At 38.2% G+C, this 22,408-nt stretch overlaps 1 pseudogene; it reads left to right on the forward strand.

Moving 5' to 3' along the window:
* The first annotated feature begins 924 nt into the window (after nt 1-924).
* LOC101720150 (U3 small nucleolar ribonucleoprotein MPP10 pseudogene) lies at nt 925-20,844 on the forward strand (annotated as a pseudogene).
* The last annotated feature ends 1,564 nt before the right edge of the window (nt 20,845-22,408 follow it).

Consider the following 22,408-nt stretch of genomic DNA (forward strand, 5'->3'; position numbering starts at 1 on the left):
GACTAGGTCATGTTCTTTTCCTTGCTCTGGATTCTAACTACACAGCTTGTTCCTTTTGTTTACAAAAATTCAGCATGCCATATATACTGCCTTTGGCAATATATAAAATTCTTAGAAGAAAATAAAAATTAAAGGTGTTTTAATTATCCATGCTGGTTTTTTATGTCACTGATATTTGTTAAAATGTTTAAATACCACAGAATCTAAACCTTTGTTTCAAAATGGTACCTAGAAGTTTCTGACATTAAGAAAACAGTGTAGGAGCCAACACAGAAACAGTGTGAAAGAACATTTTGAAATGGATTTTTTAATTGGTTATAAGGACAATAGTTTCTTTTCTAACACTAATGTTCTCATTCTATGATACTTACCACCCTCAAAGCCAAGTTATAAAAATGTTTTTCAGTGGTTGATTTTGCACATAAAATGTTTCTAAATCCCAATAATAAGGGGGTTTTTTTCCTGCAGAAGATTCAGTACTCCAGGGGACTTTGTATCTTAATAAGTAGGATGTTTAAAATGTGCATTGCCATGGGCACAGTAGGCAGGTTTAATCTTCACTCATGCTCCCCCTGCCTGCAGGTAACTCAGAGTGGCCCATGGGAGGGGCAGAGCACGTCCCCTCTGGAGAAAGGAAGCAGAGACTGTGGCCCAGGCCCTCACTGACCACAAAAGCTCTCCCAGAGACAACAGAGATCACCGCTGTGTGCACCTCTTGGTCTAAGTAATCACCTGGCAAAATCTAATGGCAAAAAAGAGCAGGGAAGAACAATATTCCTTACAATACAAAGGCAAATATTTTTAGATAATAACACAAGTGACAAATACCATAAGTGTGCTTTATCTAAATCTACAAGGGATGAGTCAGAGACTTTTAAGAGATGAATAACTAGAAAAAAAAAGAGATGAATAACTACAGGTAAAATGAAGCAAAGTCTAGAACTGGCTACAGAAGAGTTGAGGGTCGAAGAAGGATATGTAGGCTGGAAGTGGATGGGTATGAACAAGGTGGTGCCGGTGTGAGTGGATAGGACTAAAGCTGTGGCACAATCTTCCAGATATCACCTCTTCTACCTGACCTCCTGTTTGTTCAGAAAGTTCCATGATAAGGGCTGGGGATTTAGCTCAGTGGCACACACCTGCCTTGTAAGTGCAAGGTCCTGAGTTCAATCCTTGATACCAGACACACACACACACACACACACACAAAGTTCCATAATAAAAAGTTAAAAGCACAAGCTAATAGTGATTTAGAAATGCCTAATAGCTACACAAATAAAGAGCTGATATAGCAGGCCTGAGAGTGTATATCCTTAGAAAGTACAGTTTGTCAGTTTATCCATGATTAGCACCTGGGAATTCCACAGGTACCCAATTTTCTGTGCTGATAAGAAGCACTCTCTGTGCCTAACAATGCTGTCACCCAAACAATGTGGCTGAAGCTAAACATCTGCTTTCTGTCTGGGATTTTCTGGGTTTTGGTCCATGCAAAGTAGAGGGTGTCTACTTGAACAGCCCCAGGGGATGTATCTCTAAACAGCTCCCCATGGACAACTTTCCACATCTCTGCCACAATTTGGTGCTGGGGGAGATTACATGTCCTGGGTGAATCTGCTGGAGCACCTTTGAGAGTCTGTGCCTGTTTCCTCTGAACTTCTCCCCTTGCACATTTTTCCTGGGCTGATTTTGCTTTTGCTTTCATAAGTCACAGCCACACATATAACTATATGCTAAGGTCTATGAGCCTTCTAAAAAAAAAATCATAGAACTTGAGGTTCTTAGGACTGACCTACTGAACTTTAAAACATGAGACTTAAATGATTCTAGGATTGTCCTGCCTCTTTTTGATCTATTACCAGCCAACAAGCCCTCAATCTATCAAAAGTGGATTCTAGTTAAAAGGAAGCCACTCTGAGATGAGAAGACCCAAGAGAAAAAAGGCTTTGGTATAATTAGGAGTCCCTGGCTCCAGTAGCTACCACTAATATTGAACATTAGTCCAATTAGTGTAAATCCTCACAGTAAAAGCCTTTTTTAAGTACTTATCATTGGTACATCATGTCTGGTTTCAACAAAAATTATAAAGCATGCCAAAAGGTAAGATAAAACACAATCTAAAAGACAGAGTGATCACCAGAGACAAAGTCAGATGAGGCAAATGTAGGGGATATGATTAATATCTGGAAAGCTCTAACGGAAAAGCCAGACAGCATGCAAGACAGATGGGTAGTGTCACTCAAGAGATCAAAACTATATGAAATGATCAAAAGAATTCAAACCTTAGTAACCAAAATGAAGAGCATCTTCAATGGTTTCATCAACAGAGTAGAGTTGGCTAAGAAAACAACCAGGAGAATTTGAAGATAGGTCAGTAGAAACTTCCCACAGTGCAAGCCTAAAAGAAAAATTAATAGGAAACAAATGGACTTCTCATCAGAAACATTACTTATATCTAGTTTTCCCCCCAAAGCCTCATGCACTGATAGGTGGGTGTTTTGGGAGGCGACTGGATCCCGGATGTGATACTGAGTAGTGGGTGGGTGATACTGGATCATGTGTGTGATATTGGATTAGTCCACTGATGGGTTTATAGCAGTGTGTGAATTTGGGAGGTGAAGCTTGATGGGAAGAGGTAGGCCACTGTGGGCACAATGTGTGTTTCCTTCCAGCTACCGTGAGCACTTGGTGCCTCCTGGCTACCCTGTCATGAACTCTTTCTCCTCTGTGATGCCCCTCACCATCCTGCCTTGCCTTGGAGCCAGCTGGCTGTGGCCTGAAAACTCTACAAACTGTGAGGTAAAGTAAACCTCTCCTTTTTTAATTGTGACTATTGGGCATTTTGTTCCAGCAATGAGAAAGTAACCAAGAAACCAAGCAAGCAAGAAGAGAATGAAATTAAGTATTCAAAATGATGAAAGAAAAATTGCCAATCTAGGATGATATATGCACAAAATTTCCTTCAAAACCGAAGTAAAAATAAAGGGCTGGGGATTTAGTTCAGTAGCACCATGCCTGCCTTGCAAGTGCAAGGTCCTGAGTTTGATCCCTGGTAACAACAACTACAACAAAAAAGCAAAGTAAAAATAGACTCAGTCAGCCAATCAAAAACAGGTAATTTATAAAACACATTCTTTAGGTAAATCTTTTTTTAAAACAGTCAGAAAATTGTGCTTCTATAAAGGAAAGGGGATGGTTTAGAAAATAAATCAAGGTGAAGTAAAGTATCTTACTTTTCTTACTCTCAATTAATCTAAAACAAAGTACTTAAAGCAACAATAATAACAATGTATTTAGTGATTATAACATTTAGATAAGTAACAAATGGCAACAATGTCATAGGGATGAAAGGCAGGAAAAGTGAAACCCTGTACTACACAGCAGGCAATGAGGTGTCATTTGGTGGTAGAGCGAGAGTATGTTTCAATATACTAGTAATCCCCAGTCAACCTCTGGGAAGAGTTTTTAAAAGAAGAATAAGTGATTATACCAAGAGGAGAGATAAATGGGATCACATAACATGTTCAAGTAAAACTGGAGAAAGCACAAAGGGGGCCTAGAGAGAACATATAAAAGTGCAACAAAGAAACATAGTTACAATGACAACAGATTTTTAAACTAGTAAATGGTCTAAGCAAACCAGTTAAATGACAGATCATCAGAGTACCTGAAAAAAAAGGCTAAACTTGATGTTGCTATGGGGAACCCATTTAAAATGTAAAGACACAAAAGTGTTTAGAGTAGAGGGCTGTGGAAGATTATGTACTATTAAGGAAATTAGAAGCAAGAAGCTTCCTGAATGTCAAACTTCAGAACACGTGCCTGGCAGGGATAAAGAGGAACATCAACAGTGATAAAGAGGTCAAGTCTCCTAGAAGAAAACCCTAACATCTGGACATCAGAACACCTGGGCAGGCCCAGCAGGCTAAAAGCGGTAAGGGTATGGGTGTCCTGAACAGTTCCATCAATCAGCCTGATCCAGCTGACACTTAGGGACCACTCCATCAGCAACAGCAAAACACACATGCTTCTCACATGTACATGAAGCATCTATGGAAATGGATCCCATATATAGGATATAGGACACACAATGAAAGAAATTGCACACCTCACAACCAGCACTTGAAACAACTCTGAGCCTGGCATGGAGGAAGATCAGCCTTGTTTGGGTGTTGTTGTATTCGTTTGCAAACATGTTGCAAACAAAAGCAATTTGCATTGTACCCAGTGGTCCAACTGAGGATCTTGTTCTGTTCTACTCGAAATATGAAACTTATGCCAAATGAGGAATGACAACATGAAGGGCTGTGGGAAATGATTCTCTGGTGTCCAGGTCCTCATAAGAAGGAAGCAGGGTCTACAGTTAAACTCAAAACCTTCCTGCAGGGTCTTCAAAAATTTGTTTTGGTGTCTAGAGAAATTGTAAAAATAATTGTTCAGGCACATATCTGAAAGAAAACACAAAACTACCACTTAAAAATGATTTTCTCAAGTCTCACAGTGGGAAGAAAAATGAAAGAGAATTGATTCAAATTCTCCAGGGTTGTGTGTGCGACATCATAATATCCCAAATGTCTGTTTATGACTAACAGGAAACTATACCACTGAATGTGCACAGCAGATGCAGATAGTTGGTTATATGTACTTTACAGTTGATGCCACTGAAATAATTGAGATTATACAGCAATCTCTCTAGAGAAGATGAATTGATAACCTTTGCCAACATCTGTCATAGGTTTGTACATGGGGCTTTAAGAGGGTCTGCGTGTCAGTGAAATCTTGATGACTACACTTTGCCTTAAGTATACAATGATGGTAAGTTTTTCTTAGTTTCAGAGTGAGGTAGGGAAGATATATTTTTACTCATAAAAATCTATACTTCTGTCTGCAAGCACAAATGTACTTAAATCAGTATCAAATACTAGTACAAGGCACATGGAATTTTTTTATTATTTACCATTACATTTGCTTGATAATGGTATTTGTATACATTTGTGGGACACTATGTACAATATGATATTTAGATACATATGTAGAATGAAGAATGACTTAATGAAGCAAACATATCCATCACCTCTCTTACCTATTCTTTTCTGTGATGAGACATTTGAAAATTACTCTTCAACATCTAAAAGTATGCATTTTCATGCTGACTATAGTCTGCCTGCTGAGCAATAGACCTGGAAATCCATTAATCCTGCCTCTCCGAAACTTTGTACCCTTTGATCAATAATTCATCATCCCTCTCTCCACACACGGCCCTCCAGCTCCTGTCAACCATCATTCTTCTCTCTACTTCCATGGGTTCAATATTTTTCGGTTCCAAATATAAGTGAGATCCTACAGTGTTTGCATTTTTCTCCTGGGTTATGCTTAGCCTAATGTCTTCCAGATTCACCCACAGTGTCTTCACCCACACTGCTGTGAATGACAAGATTCCCCCTTTTTTAGAGCTTTTTTAAAGCTCAATAGCATTCCATGGTGTATATATATCACATTTTCTTTTGCCATTCATCCATTGATGGACACATAGGTTATTTTCTTATCTTGGCATTGTGAATAATGGAGCAATGGGCCAGGGATTTAGTTCAGTGGTTTTGCTGCCAGCTGCACAAGCGCAAGGACCCGAGTTTGATCCCTGGTACCAAAAATTTTTTAAAGTACAATGAATAATAGAGTGCAGATATTCCCTTGATAAGTTTATTTCAATCTTTTGGAAAATATACCATAAGTGAGATTACTGGACCATATGTACATCAACTTTTAGAAATTTTTTTCCATTTTTGAGGAACCGCAATACCATTTTCCATGGTATCTGTATTAATTTATGTTCTTAGCAGCAATGTGCAAGTGTTCCATTTCTCCCCTTATCTTCATGTTATTATGATAGCCACTCCAGAGAGAAGCTCAGCCAGTCCAAGCACCCAGAAGGAAGCTCCCTGCCTCCATCTCAGGCTCCTAGGACAGAGAACCTGAGCCGGTCCCAAAACCCAGAAGGAAGCTCCCCTGCTGCCATCCCAAGCTCCTAGGGCACAGAAGGTGAGCCACGTGGGTGCCAGAAGCACTCCCCACCCCACCCCCGTGGAAATGAGAAGACACATAAACAAGCCTCAAAAACAGACTTCCAGATCACCTACAGCAACCCCAAAGGGAAAGGAGATGGAACACTCTGATACTCAACCACCTGGACTCCCTGAACTGGCAACAAAAGAGGATCTGGGAAAAATGAAATCAGAAATAATTACTCAGATAACAGCTAAGATTGTGCTCAGACTGCAAGACATGATTAATAAATCTAGAGAGGACACTGATAAAAAATACAGAGGATCTGAGGAACATGATGGAATCCCAACATAGGAAACAAATGGAATCCATAAAACAGATACAAACAGAATTCCAAGAGATTAAAAACTCCATCAAAAGTCTGCGCAGCAGAATGAATCAATGTGAGGAGAGAATTTCACATATAGAAGATAAGATTGCAATTAGTGACCAAGAAAAGAAAAATTGCTTTAAAATTGTAAGGGAACATGAGAAATCAATCCAGCAGCTGCTAGATGATGCAAAGAAGAATAACATAAGACTGATTGGAGTCAATGAAGAAAGAGGAGAGAGTGCAGATGACATAAAAAAACTCTTCATAGAAGTGATGGTAGAAAACTTCCCAAACAGGGGAAAAGAACTTGACATACAGATAAGTGAGGCATATAGGACTCCAGTTAGCCTTAATCAAAAAAATCTACACATAGGCATAAAATAGTTAGGATTCCAGAAATCCAACAGAAGAACAAAATTCTACAAGCAGTGAGAGAAAAGAAACAAATCACATACAAAGGAAAGCCCATCAGAATCACAGAAGACTTCTCAATGCAAACCCTCAAGGCAAGAAGAGCTTGGAGTGATGTATTTCAAGCCCTAAAGGAAAACAACCTCCAACCCAGATTGATGTACCCTGCAAAACTGTCTTTCAAGATTGATGGAGAAATAAGATACTTTCATGATAAAGAGCACCTCAGGAACTTCATGAATAACAAACCAAAAAATTTTAGACAATATCCTAGGAAAAGACAATGAGGATCACAACCCCAGAAAACCCAGCAGAATGAATCCATTGGGTGTGACAAATTAAACACAAAGGGGGAGAATCCAACAAAAAGAAAAAGTCAGGACAAGGCTTTTGAAACTTTTAACTTCATCTCCCTAATGAGTGTATAATTCAATCTTATTATTGTACTGATTAGTATTTTTCTGATTCTAGAGTTGCACACCTTTCCTTGTGCTATACTGGCTATTTATCATCTTCTTATGCTTACTTTTTAATTGGGTTGTCTATTAATGAGCTGTAAGAGTTCTTTATGTATTCTCATGGTAGGTTATATGCATTGTAAATATGGTCTGTTTAAGGACTACTTTTCATTTTAATGATATCATTTAAAGTTCTAAATTTTGATGGAATCTCATTTATCAATTTTTTTCTTTTATACATCATGTTTTTTGTATCCTAGGTAGTTCTTGCCTACCCTGAATTCATAAATATTTTCCCTCATAATTTCTTCTTAAAGTTTTATACTTTTAGGCTTTCTTATTTAGGTTCATAGATCCCTTCAAGTTATTTTCATGTGTGGAAAAAAAGGGTTGAGGGTAATTTTTTATATATGGATACCAGGTGTTCTAGTGTCATTTGCTGAAAACACTCTCTCTTCCTTGGCTCTTGAATTGAGTTTATATTCTATAAAATGCTAATGTTAAATAATCTTTCAAAACTCAGTGGACCATATATGTGTGGTTCTATTTCTAGATTCTCTGTTTTATTCCAATGATCTATATGTCTTTCCTTACACCAACACTGCCTTGATTACTGTAGCTTTAGAATAAGTCTTAAAATTAGGTACTAAACGTCTTCCAACACTATTTTTGTTTTTGTTTTTAATTTTTCTAGGTCCTTTGTACTCCTACATAACTTTAAATTTCAATATCCAATTCTTCATTTATAGCAAGTATACATAGATCTGAATTTTTATATATACTTTGTGTTTTCTAATCCTGCTAAATTCAAGTACAAGTTCTAGGGGCTTCTAGAGATTTCTTAGCATTTTCTCTGTAGATGATCATTTCATCTACATATAAAGATTTTGTTTCTGCCATGCCGATCCTATCTTTGTTGTGTCATTTTATTGCCAGACTATTTTGTTGGGGACTAGACTTCAAAGTTTAATGGACAGATAAAGAGTAAGTATATCTGCCCTTGTTCCCCACCTTAAGGGGAAATCATTGTATCTTCTCCATTTATATAAGTGGTGTTGGCTGGAAATATGGAGTACATGTCTTTAATCTGTTGAGAAGTTTCTGTTCTACTTCTAGGCTCCGGATAGCTTTTATCATGAACAGCTATAGAATTTAGTCCAATACTTTTTCTCCAACTAGTGACAGGATCATATGGCTTTTTTCCTTTCCTCTGTTTAAATGATGACTTTTGGGGGTGGATTTTCCACCCCTAAACCAACACTGCCATCCCTATAACAAAATGACTTTCTACATCCTGCCAGATCTGACAACCAATAGTTTGTTTTGTTAAACAAATTTCTATGTGCATACTTTTATCTTCTATTATCTTTTTTTAATTAAATTCTTTTATTGGTACATTGTAAGTATACAACACAATTACATTTCTCATTGGGAATTGTACCTTTATATAATGCACCTTGGTTCTTATTTTTTCCCTATTCCTAGCCCTCCCTTCACCCCCTCCACCCTTCCCTATTTACAAAGACTTTGTTTCCATTTTTTCCATTTCTCATTATTTTTCCTTTCCCTTCTTTAATTTCCCCTGCCCCTCTCACTACCCTTACCCCTTTGGACCTTTTCTTCCTATTTTGCATTATCGATTATTCATTCTAATCATTGGTACATTTCAGGTATACAATATAATGACATTCATCATTGGAAATTTGCACCTTCACATAGTCTCTCTTGGTTCTTATTTTTCACCCTTGCCCAGATCTCCCTTCAACCCCTCCATTCCTCCCTATTTACAAAGATTTTGTTCCTATTTTTCCATTTTCTCATATTAATCCCATTCCCTTCTATCCTTTCCCCTACCCATCCCACTTCCTTCCCCTTTGCCCCTTTTCTTCCCATTTCACATTACCTATTTTACATTTAGTCCTTATTTACACTTTCAGTTTCTCACACCAGAGAAACTATTCGGTATTTATTCATGTGGGTCCTATTTATGTCACTTAAGAGTATCACCTCAATGTGCCTCCACTTAGCTATAAATGTCTCTAATTTCTCATTTTTTATGGCTGAGTAGTACTCCATTTTATTAAAAAACCACATTTCCTTTATCCAGTCTCCAGTTGATGGGCATTTGGGCTGTTTCCAAGTTTTAGCTATTACAAACTGTGCTGCTATGAACGTGGGTGCACATATATCACTTTGGTGTGATTCTTTTAATTCTTTGGGGAATATCCCCAGCAGGGGAATATCGGGGTCAAATGCGACTTCCAGTCCTAGTTCTTTGAGGTATCTCCATACTGCTTTCCACAGTGCTTGCACCAGTCTACACTCCCACCAGCAGTGGAGCAGGGTTCCCATTTCCCCACAGCCCTGCCAGCATTTGTTATTGGTTGATTTCATGATAGTAGCCATTCTTTCTGGAGTAAAGTGGAATCTCAGCGTTTCTGCATTTGCATCTCTTGAATGACCAGTGATGTTGAACATTTTTTCATGTATTTATTTGCTATTTCTAATTCTTTGTCTGAGAAATGTCTCTTCATTTCAGATGCCCATTTTTGGATTGGGTCTTTCAATTTGGGAGGTCTGATCTTTTTAAGTTCTTTATAGATTCAAGATAGTAGACCTTTGTCTGAGGAGGAGCAGGTGAAGATTTTTTCCCACATTGTGGGTTGTCTCTTCACACTGCTGGTGGTTTCTCTTGCTGTGCAGAAGCCTTTTAATAAGAAGAGATTCCACTTGTTGATTGTTTGTGCTAGTTCATGGGCAACTGAGGGTTTGTTCATAAAATCTTTTCCTACACCGATGTCTTCAAGGGTTCTACCTAACCTCTGTTCCAACTGGTTCAGAGTTTCTATTTTAATATTTAGATCTTTAATCCATTTTGATTTTAGCTTAGTGCATGGTGAGAGATACAGGTCTAGTTTTAATCTTTGGCAATTTGAAGCCCAATTTTTCCAGCACCATTTATTAAAGAGGCTATCTTTCCTCCAGTGAGGGTGTTTGGCTCCTTTATCAAAGATGAGATGGCTGAGTGTGTCTGGCATTGTTTCTGCATCTTCTAATCTGTTCCACTGATCCTCAAGTCTGTTTCTTTGCCAGTACCATGCTGTTTTTATCACAGTAGCCTTGTAGTATAGTTGCAGGTTGGGGATTGTGATACCCCCTGCCATGTCTCTGTTACCTAGAATTGCTTTTGCTATTCTGGGTCTCTTCTTGCTGCAAATGAATTTTTGGATTGTTTTCTTGAGGTCTATGAAGTATGCTGCTGGGATCTCAATTGGAATTGCATTAAATCTATATAGCAGTTTTGGAAGTATGGCCATTTTCACTCTATTAATCCTTCCTAGCCAGGAGCAGGGGATGTCTGTCCATTTTCTAATATCATCTTCAATCTCTCTTTTCAGAGTGCCATAGTTTTCAGAGAAGGGGACTTTGATTTCTTCCATTAGGATGATTCCTAGGTATTTCAGTTTTTTGGATGCTATTGTGAAAGGAATTCTTTGCCCTATTTCTCTCTCAGTGAGTCTGTCATTGGTGTAGAGGAAAGCTATTGATTTTTGTGTGTTAAGCTTGTAACCAGCTACTTGGCTGAATTTGGTTATTAAGTCTAGAAGACTTTTGGTGGAGTTCTTGGGGTCTTCTATATAGAGTATCATGTCATCTGCAAATAATGACAATTTGACTTCTTCATTTCCTCTCTTTATTCCTTTTATTTCTTTCTCTTGTCTAATTGCCGTGGCTAATATTTCCAGAACTATATTGAACAAGAGTGGGGATAGTGGACATCCTTGTCTTCTTCCTGATTTTAGTGTGAAGGATTTCAGTTTTTGATCATTTAGTATGATATTGGCTGTTGATTTTTCACAGATGGCTTTTATCCGTTTGAGGCAGAGACCATCTATTCCAATTTTTTGTAGAGTTTTTATTATAAATGCATGTTGGATTTTGTCAAATGCTTTTTCAGAGTCTATGGAGATAATCATATGGTTTTTGTCCTTGGCTCTATTGATATAGTGTATTACATTGATTGATTTTTGTATATTGAACCATCCCTGCATCCCTGGGATGAATCTCACTTGATCAGGGTGTATGATCTTCTTGATGATCTTCTGCATTCTGTTTGCCATTATCTTATTAAGGATTTTTGCATCTATGTTCATTAGTGAGATTGGCCTATAGTTCTCTTTTTCAGTTGGGTCTTTCTCTGCTTTGGGGATCAAGGTGATGCTTGCTTCCAGGAATGAATTTGGGAGTATTGCTTCCCTTTCAATTTAATTGAAGAATTTAAACAGTAGCGGCAGTAGTTCCTCTCTAAATGTCTTGTAGAATTCAACAGTGAAACCATCAGGGCCCGGGCTTTTCTTAGGTGATAAGTTTTTAATTCCATTTTCAATTTCATTGGTTGATATTGGGTTGTTCAGAATTTTTAGGTCTTCTTCATTCAACTTTGATAATTCATATGTATCTAGGAATGTGTCCATTTCTTCTGTGTTGTCCATCTTATTGGCGTATAGGTTCTGGAAGTAGGTATTGATGATCCTCTGGATTTCTGCTGGGTCTGTTGTAATTTCACCCTTTTCACTCCTAATTGCATGGATTTGGGCCTTTTCTTTCCTTTTTCTGACAAGGTTGGCTAAAGATTTGTCAATTTTGTTGATTCTTTCGAAGAACCAACTCTTGGCTTCATTGATTTTTTGTACCATTTTCTTAGTCTCCATTGCATTGATTTCTCCTCTGATCTTTATAATTTCCTCCCTTGTATGAGCTTTGGGGTTGTCCTGCTCTTCTTTTTCTAGAAGCTTGAGGTTCAGCATCAGGTTGTTTAATTGGGCTCATTCTGTTTTCCTAATATGGATATTCACTGCTATGAATTTCCCTCATAAGACTGCTTTCATTGTGTCCCATAGATTCCGATATGTTTTATTGTCATTGTCATTTAATTGAAGGAACTGTCTGATTTCTTCTTTAATTTCCTCTGTGACCCACTGGTTATTCAGAAGTGTGCTGTTCAATTTCCACATGTTTATGAAATGTTTTGAGTTTCTTTTGCTATGGATCTCCAATTTCATCGCACTATGGTCTGATAATATACAGGGGATAACTTCAATTCCTTTGCACTTACTTAAACATGTTCTATGTGTGAGTATGTGGTCTATTTTGGAGAATGACCCATGTGCAGCTGAGAAGAATGTGTATTCTGATTTTGTGGGGTGGAAGACTCTGTAAACATTTGTTAAGTTCATTTGTTCAAGAGTTCGATTGAGTTCTAGTATTTCATTACTTATTTTTAGTCTAGTTGATCTATCTATTTGTGATAGTGGGGTGTTAAGGTCCCCCACTACAATTGTATTAGTCTGTATATGACTTTTCATGTCCGTTAATATTTGTTTTATATAGTTGGGTGCACTAGTGTTTGGTGCATAGATATTTATGATTGTCATCTCTTCCTGTTGGATTCTTCCCTTTACAAGGATGTAGTGTCCTTCTTCATCTCTCTTAATCAGTGTTGGTTTGAAATCTACTTGATCTGCAAAGAGGATAGCTACTTCTGTTTTTTTTTGCGGGGGGGGGGGGGTTCCTGTCACATAGAGTATTGTTTTCCACCCTTTCACTTTCAGTCTATGAGTTTCCTTTTGAATTAAGTGTGTTTCTTGTATGCAGCATATTGTTGGATTTTGCTTCTTGACCCATTCTGTCAGTCTATTTCTTTTGATTGGTGAATTGAGACCATTAATATTGATAGTTATAACTGAAACATATTGACTTGTCATTTCCATGACTTTTTTTGTTGTTGGGTTCTCCCCCTTTACATTTAATTTCTTGTCATGCCAGATGAGTTCATTCTGCTTTGCTTCCTGCAGTTGTGATCCTCAATGTCTGTTCCTAGAATATTGTGTAAAATTCTTTGGAGTGCTGGTTTGGTATTCACAAAGTTCCTAAGGTGCTCTTTGTCATGAAAGTATCTTATTTCTCCATCCATTTTGAAAGATAGTTTTGCAGGGTACATCAATGTGGGTTGGAGGCTGTTTTCTTTTAGGGCTTGGAATATGTCACTCCAAGCTCTTCTTGCCTTGATGATTTGTGTTGAGAAGTCTGCTGTGATTCTGATGGGCTTTCCTTTGTATGGGATTTGTTTCTTTTCTCTCACTGCTTGAAGAACTTTTTTCTTCTGTTGTGTTTCTGGAATCTTAACAATTATATGCCTATGTGTAGATTTTTTTTGATCGAGGTTAGTTGGAGTCCTATATGCCTCACTTATGTGTATGTCAAGCTCTTTTCCCCTGATTGAGAAGTTTTCTGCCATTATTTCTGTGAAGAGATTTTTTATGTCATCTGCACTCTTTCCTGTTTCTTCATTGAGCCCTATCAGTCTTATGTTATTCTTCTTTGCATCATCTAGCAGCTGCTGGATTGATTTCTCATGGTCCCTTATAATTTTGAAACAATTTTTCTTTTCCTGGTCACTAATTGCAATCTTATCATCTATATCTGAAATTCTGTCCTCAGATTGGCTCATTCTGCTGTGTAGACTTTCAGTGGAGTTTTTCATGTCTTCAAAATTTATTGGCACCTGTTTTATGGATTCCATTTGTTTCTTATGTTGGGATTCCATCATGTTCCTGAGCTCCTGTCTAGATTTATTTATCATGTCTTGCACTAGGGGCACAATTTCTCCTGATAACTGAGAAATTATTTCTGATTTCATTTTCTCCAGATCTCCTTTTGTTGCCAGTTCAGTGGGTCCAGGTGGTTGAGTATCAGAATGTTCCATCTCATTTCCCTTTGGGGTTGCTGTAGGTGATCTGGAAGTCTGGTTTTGAGACTTATTTACATGTTTCATCATTTCAACTGGGGTGGAGGCTGTTGGTGCCTGCACGGATTACCTCCTCTGAGCTGGGAGAGGTGGGACAGGGGCCAGGAGCAGCGGTAGGGATGGTGACCCAAAAGCCCTTTCCTGTGGGCTGGGAGCAGTGGGAGGGATGATGGCTGGGAAGCCCCTTCCTCTGTACCAGGAGCAGTGGGATGGCGGCTCAGAAGCCCCTACCTCTGGGCCGGGAGCTGTGGGAGGGATGGTGGCCCGGAAGCCCCTTCCTCTGGGCCAGGAGCAGTGGGACCAAAGGTGGCTGAAAAGTCCTTTCCTGTGGGCTGGGAGCAGCAGGAGGGATGGTGACTGGGAAGCCCCGTCCTCTGGACCATTAGCAGTGGGACGATGGCTCAGAAGCCCCTACCTCTGGGCCTGGAGCAGAGGGACTCATTACCTTGGTCTGGTGGTCTGGTGTCCTCTGCATCTTTGTAGTGTGGAAGTAGGTGGCTGCCTGTCTGCAGCGGGGTGATTCAGCATGTTCTGTGCCACTCGGGACCTCAGTAGGGCATGGGCAGACCTGCCTGTCTGCCTTCTTCTATTATCTTTATCCAGTTTTAGGATTAGCACAATGTTGAGTTCCTAAAATGAAGGGAGAAATGTTCCTTCTTTTTTCTGCTTCAATTGTTTGATATAATTTACCAGTTAAAATGTTTATGAGCCTGCTGTTGTCATATAGGTAGGTTTTCAAGCTAGGAATATACTTTCTTTAATAGGTGCTATTCAAATTTTATATTTCCTCCAGAGTTAGTTTCATTAATTTGTCTTCCAAGGTACTTCTTAGAAGTTGTCAAATTTATTTTTAAAAAGATTTTTGTAATATGCTTTTTATATCCTTTTAAATTCTGTAAAATCTGTGGTAATGTCTCCTAGATCTTAATATTGTAATTTTAAAAATGTATAACTGATATAGTGAAACAGGAAGGAAAGGTCTAAAAGAGCAGGAGAATTGGGAGGGGTAGGGGAGGGAAAAAAGGGAAAGGAAAAAATATGAGAAGAGGGAAAAAATGGAAACAAGGTCTTTGCAAATAGGGAAGGGTGGAGGGGGTGAAGGGAGGGCAAGAGAAGGGGGAAAAAAAGAACCAAGAGACTTATATAATGGTACAAAATCCCAATGATGAATGTAACTGTATTTTATACCGAAAATGTGCCAATAAACTTAATGGGAAGAAAAAAAAACTGATAGCCATTCCAACAGGCATGAGATAATATCTTATTGCAGTTTTAATTTATATTTTGCCAATGACTTACTTTTGTATACCTGTTGGCCATTTTTAGGTCTTTTTTTAATATATAAATGTCAATTGATAACCTTTCCCATTTTCAATTTGTTTCCTTTTTTTTTTACTTCCTTATATATTTTGGATATTAAAACCACATCAAATGTCTGCTTTGCAAGTACTTCCTGCCATTCTGTGGGCTGTCTCTTCAACTCTGTTGATTGTTTCCTTAGTTGTTCACAAGCTTTTTAATTTGATGTCAGCCCATGGCCCCAACAATCTTAAGCAGAAAGCTGGCAAAATAACACTGTCTGATTTCAAAACATATTAAGAGTGATAGTAATCAAAACAGCAAGGTGCTGGCATCAAAACACACCCAGCAGCCAAAGGGATAGAATAAGAATCTCAAATTAAACTCATACATTTATAATCAGCCTTTAACAAAGGTGCCAATAACACACAGTAGAGAAAGAACACTGTTTAATGAATGATGTTGAAAAAACTGGATGCACACAAAGGAATTAAATGAAACACTTATCTCAAACCACATATAAAAAAATCAACCCAGAATGGATTAAAGACAACTATAAAATCTGAAACTGTAAACTACTTGGGAAAAAAAAATGGCACAAAATCTCTATGACATTTTCAATTATCAATTATTCATTTTAATCATTTTAATCCTTATTTACACTTTCAGTTTCTCACACTAGAGAAACTATTCAGTATTTACACATGTGTCCTATTTATTTCACTTAAGAGTATGGCCTCAATATGCATCCATTTTGCTATAAATGTCTCTAGTTTCTCATTCTTTATGGCTGAGTAGTACACTATTTTATACAGAAAAGGTCCAAAGGGGTAGGGGAAATGGGAGGGGAAGGAGAAGGGAGAGGAAAAATTATGAAAAATGGAAAAAATGGAAACAAAGTCTTTGTAAATATTGAAGGGTGGAAGGGGTGAAGGGAGCACAGGGAATGGGGAAAAAATAAGAACCAAGATATATCATGTAACGGTACAAGCACCCAATGATAAATGTAAACGTATTGTATACCTAAAATGTACCAATAAAACAATTTAAGCAACAAAAAAGTGAGAAAAAAAATTTCTATTATATTAGTCTAGACAATAAATTTTTTTCGATAAAATCCTGAAAGTAAAGACAAGGAAAGCATATTGTGTCTTGGTTTTGCATTATAAAATATCAAATCTGACCTTCTGAAAGAAAAAAATCCCTAAGTATAAAAGTATTTTATTTCTAGTTCATCTTACCACATTGCAACTGCTCAGTATTATTATAGTCCAGAAATTAATGAGTAACAAAAATTATAAAACATTGAAGAAAGAAGTTGAAGAAAACACTAAAAGATGGAAAGACCTATCCAGGTCATGGCTCAGCAGAATTAATATTATTAAAATGGCCAGATTACCTAAGAGAATCTACAGGCAGGTTTAATGCAGTGTCCATCAAAATATCATTGATGTTCTTCACAGAACTAGAAAAACCAATCTTAACAATCCTCCTGTGTTTGCATAGAAACACAGAGTCCCCAAAGAATCAAAGCAATCTTGAGTAAAAAAAAGCAATGCTCATGGCACCACCATAACCAATATCAAAATATATTATATAGTCATAGCAATGAAATAGAATAGAGGACCCAGAAAAAAACTCAGCAGTTACAGATATCTGATTCTTGACAAAGATGCCAAAAACATGCACTGGAGAAAAGATAGCATCTTTAACAAGTGATGGTGGAAAACTGGTGTATATGATTGAAATTGGGGGGTTGCATCAAATTATAGCAAATGAAATAATTGAGTAAGGAGACAACCTACAGAATGGGGAAAAATCTTTGCCAGCTATTCTCTCACAAAAGATTGATATCCAGAATATATAAAGAACACAAAGATTTTTTTTTTGGTACCAGGGATCGAACTCAGGACCTTGCACTTGTGAGACAGGCAGCGGCACCACTGAGCTAAACCCCTAGCCCAAAGATTTTTTTTTTGAGAGTAGGAAAAGTTTATTGATTGAAAGAAAGTTTCTGTCTAAGAGATAGAAGGGGGATAGGAAAATGGGTTTCCCACTCACCCAACTTTTCAGAGGTGTTCTTTGGGGCAAAGCCATGAGGTGAGGCGGGTTCAACATGGGACAAAACTGTAGTCAACTAGTAATATTGCAAGAACAGTCACTTAGGTGATATTGATTAAATGGGGATCCAATGGAAACAAGTCATGTGTAGCAAGCATACAAGGAATGAGCAAGGATTTTCAATGGTAAGGGGTGTGTCAGGGATCTTTCCTGGAAGATCTTGGTCCCCCACCCAGGTGATTGATACCTATTTAGAATATCAATCACTGCTATTTATCCTACATGGGTATGGCAGTTTCTCTCCTTTTACAATGCTAGCCTTCAGTGAATGTGTCTTGATTGTCCTCCATGTTGGCTTCTTCACTGTCCTCCATGTTGACTCCTTGTGGGCTGGCCTTGACTAACTGCCTACAAGATATCTAATTAACTTACCTATCTGCAATATGTCTTCAATAGAGAGATATATACTCATCAAAGGGACCCTACTCAGGATGGCACCATGCTCCATTTACCTTGCCCATTTCCTCTTTTTCTCTTTCTTCCTTTTTTCCACCTTCTTAAACCATTAGACTATACAGATTCCTCATTTCCATCCTACACTGGCTATTTCCAACAACCTTCCAGTTGTCAACAAGACAGTGCATGTCTTTTCAAGTTTGCTGACCTTAGGCAAATGCTATCTTAGGCAAATCCAGTTTATTCACCAAATGTTCTGATTTTCTCCTCTTTCATACTGAGATTGCTGTGATCTCTGCTCTACTTGGTGTGCACACATTTGTTTGTCCAAAGATTTGATGTTGAGTGTTTCAAGTGGTATGCCTGTGGAAGGCCATGGTTATTTTATATGTTTTGAACAGTTCCACGTTATATTTTGTACCTCTTCATACTCCAATCCCTAGTCCACTTAGAAAAATGCCTGCCCCATCAGAAGGCATTCATTGAGTTTGTGAGAGTAGTTGGCAGTAAAAATGCTTATATAATAAAATTCAGCTAGACTTTGTAGGTAGGTTTGCACCAGTTGAGAATTAAGATATTTCTTCTTTCCTTCACTACTTTCTCTACACCACTTTCTATCTCTCCCACCAAAAGAAGTACCTCTGCCTATTTGTTGAGATTTTAGGGAACAATTTTTAATTGGTAAGAGCATGATCTTAGGAATTAGAAAGCTCTAATTCAAATCCAAAACTTGCTAGCTATTTGAACTTGGGAAATTGAATAACCTTGCAAAGCCTTGGGTTAATAGACTATAAAATAGGAATAATAATAGTACTAACCTAATAAGAATGTTACAAAATTAAATGATATAGCAAATACAAAAGCCTTGGCAGGCATTATCTTTGGCTAATAACAATAATGAGGAAGAAAAGAATAGCTATCAGCACTGTCATATATTCTAAACACAAAAGTATTAACTTATCCTTTCATCTAAATAGCCCTTGTAGTAGGTACAATACCTGTGCCATTTTGATTCAGGGGGAAGAGATGTAACTCCCAAACCTGCTAGGTACCCGAAACACGAGTTCGTGTTCTCTAACATCGAAAAATGAATTCTAGGAACAACAGAGGTTAAGAGTAGCAAAAATTTATTGAGAGAAAGAAAGCTTCTAAGAGAGACAGAAGGGGGACCAGAAAGTGGGTTACCCCAAGAACTCAGAGATTTAATGGCACAAGAATGCAGATGCAAACAATGAGATGGGCTATAGTGGGATCACTGACTTTTTGTCTTAAATCATCTTCGAGTTTATTGGCTTAGGTTGTTATCAGCACAAACATATCCTGTTAGGTGCTTACAGTGTGAAGCTTCACAATAGCTGGAAAATATGAAAGATGTTATTATATTTTAAAAATTGAATTATGAAATCATTGCATAATAAAGAGGAAAAATGACTTTTTTGAAGACATTGGTTCTGATGAAGGTAGAGTACTGTTTGAAAATCAAAAATTTAAGTCAGGTAAAAGTTCCAGAAATCTGAAATACAAAGATTTCTTTGATCCAATTCAGAGTGATGAAAACATATCGAATGTTCATGATGATAATCTGACTTCAGACAAAAAAGAGGAAAAAATTGCTGAAGAACCAGATCAAGAAAATCTTTCTAAAATGGATGAAGACAATGACCTTGAAGAAAGCAAAGATGGTAAACAACATAAAGAAGGCTCAGAGAGAATGATCTTTGCTGTGCTGGATGATAAGGAAAATAAAGATACAGATGTATTAAATGTCAAAGTTGATTCTGATGAAATTAAATCCTCTTTTGAAAAAAGACAAGAGAAAATGAAAACATTGCATGTTTAGAGAAACAGTTATTGCGACAATGCCTTGGCAGCTTCAAGGGGAAGGGGCGGCACAGAAGCGACCGGAGAACAGTCTCCTGGAGGAGACCCTGAATTTTGACCAAGCCATCCAGATGGCACCTGCGATCACAGAGGAAACCACCCTCCAATTAGAAGACATCATTAAGCAGAGAACTAGAGATCTGGCTTGGGATGATGTAATACGTAGAGAAAAACCTAAAGCAGATGCATATGACTATAAAAAGTATTTAACATTAGATCACGCGAAGAGTAAATTGAGTCTTGCTGAAATTTATAAGCAGGAATACATCAAACTCAACCAGCAAAAAAATGCCAAAGAAGAAAATCCAGAGCACATGGAAATTCAGAAGATGATGGATTCTCTCTTCTTAAAATTAGATGCACTGTCAGACATCCACTTCATCGCGAAACTACTGGCGCCAGAGATGAAGGTGGTGTTCAGTTTGCCAGCGATGACCATGGAGGAAGTGGCCCCGGTGAATGTCAATGACGTGGCGCTCCTGGCCCCTAAGGAATCTGGGAGAAAAATAAGGCTGGAGATCCAAAACCAACGGATGAGAAAACAGCTGTAAGCAAGAAATAAGAATGGAGGAAAAAGAAATATCAAAAGCATTTGAAAATAAAGAAAAGACGTGGAGAAAATTGCTTGAAAATAGCAACCCAGATTAAGTAGGGAAGTAGAGCAAAGCAGTAGCTTCGGAGAAGTTGAAACAGCTGACCAAAACTGGCAAGGCCTCCTTGTGAAAGGATGAAGGAAAGGACAAGAACCTGAAGTCATCTCAGGCATTCTTTTCTGAGTTACAAAATCAAGTAAAAATGCAAATGAATGATTAAAAAAAAGAAAGAAAAATAAAAAAGAAAAAACGTATTTCTGTCCATAAATTAAAGCTATAATACATTTGGCAAAAAATAAAAACTGGTCAGACCATGATGATGTATTTTCTGGAACTAAGAGAGTCTAAGGGAGTGTTTTTAAGGGTTCCAAACCATTCTAGCTGTGACTATGATCCAGGGAATTTAACCAGTGAGGGCTGATATTCCAGAATCCAGGACAAGCAAAATCAGCACCATTGAAACACTTTATGTATCTGGAAATAGTGTGATTTATACACTAGCAAAGGAAGAGGAGGAAACTAGAGAGGTAGCTTCGCTGCCATGGAGATTTAAGACCCTAGGGACAGGAAGCCCAACTGGTGTCCGTGCAGTGAAACACTGCAGACTATATCCCTGCATCTGTCAGCCTCCAGCATGATGCCCAGTGATTTTTACATCTGTGAAAGTGACCTTTAATTATAGAGAAACCTAAGGAAGAATGTAATCTGTGACTGAGATTTGAATAAACAACCTATCAAGTGATAAGGTAAACTACATTCCCATCTTTGTTTCTGTTTCCAGAGTTATTAAGAGCTGCTCTGATCAGGGTTTAATGCCCAGTAAAGGGTTTCCTACAGCAGAGATGTGCACTTCCCTGTGGACTCAGAAACACCCACCATGGGGACAGTGAGTCTTCCTTTCTGTAAACTGAAACAGCTCCTACGGCTGAGAACAAGGGCATCCCACTTTGACGAAGTCTGAAGACTGCTCGGTCATGAAGGCTCTCTGTAATAAATCTGTCGACCTGTTAACATTCTGGCTGTATGGATCAGTATTGTAAGCTTGGTTAGTATGTCTCGCACTGAGAAACGGATGTGCTCTTGTGTATCTGCACAATCACAGCCCAGATGAGGATGAATTTAACAAGATAATGGATATCACCCTTGAGCTCTTTTGAGCCAACCTACAAGCTTTTCCCTAGTGGCAGTGCCCTGACTTCCTGTCACTGAACAACCCTGACCCTAACCACCTACATTTATGTTCTTTCTATGTAGACACAGGGTGAGCTCTAAAGGGGCTACTTCACCTTCCGGGGCCATCTTCTTCCATGCTGTATACTGATTCCTGGTGATTGCTCTGGAGTTCTGTGAATCACAATGACCATTATATCGAGGAAAAAAATACCCTTATTTGGTTTTTAAAATAATAAAATCTGTATATTAACAACAACAATGCAGCAATTCAGTTACCATTACTCACCAAAAAGCAATAATAGAAAATATAAAAACTTTGTTGTAGCCATCTTTGCCCTACCTTACCACATTCTGAGATCCCATTGCTGAAGTCACATAACAACACGTTCTGCTTACTAAGCTGTGAGAGATGTGATGAAACAGGAAGGGTGTGTTGCTTCAAGTCTGGTTCTGCCATCTACCTGCAGAACACCTTGCGAAGGTGATCCAACATGAGTGAGCCTGCCTCACTCGTCCATCCAATGGGCAACTACTATTTAGCTCACGTGGTTTCTGTGAGATTAAAAAAAAAGATAACTTTTTGTCATTGTGAGAAATAATTGAAAAAGTCAACTTAAGTAAGGGAAGATTCATTTTGGCTCATGGTTTCAGATGTTTCAGTCCACAGTAGGCTGATTCCATTGCTGTGGGCTAAGATGAGGCCGAACATCATGGCAGAAGGGTGTGGTAGAGCAAAACTGCTCACCTCATAGCAGCCTAGAAGCAGAGAGCGAGGGAAACTCCAGACAGAAATGGACTAAGAGAACTGGACCGGGCGGCAGATACAGTCCCAAAGGCCCCTTCTCGATGATTCACTCCCTGCAACCAGGCCCCACTTCCTGTTTTCATCATCTCT

This window comes from Heterocephalus glaber, unplaced genomic scaffold, assembly GCF_053883595.1.
Source record: "Heterocephalus glaber isolate CG9 unplaced genomic scaffold, H.glaber_assembly_v1.0 deba00000331, whole genome shotgun sequence".
NCBI classification, from domain to species: domain Eukaryota; kingdom Metazoa; phylum Chordata; class Mammalia; order Rodentia; family Bathyergidae; genus Heterocephalus; species Heterocephalus glaber.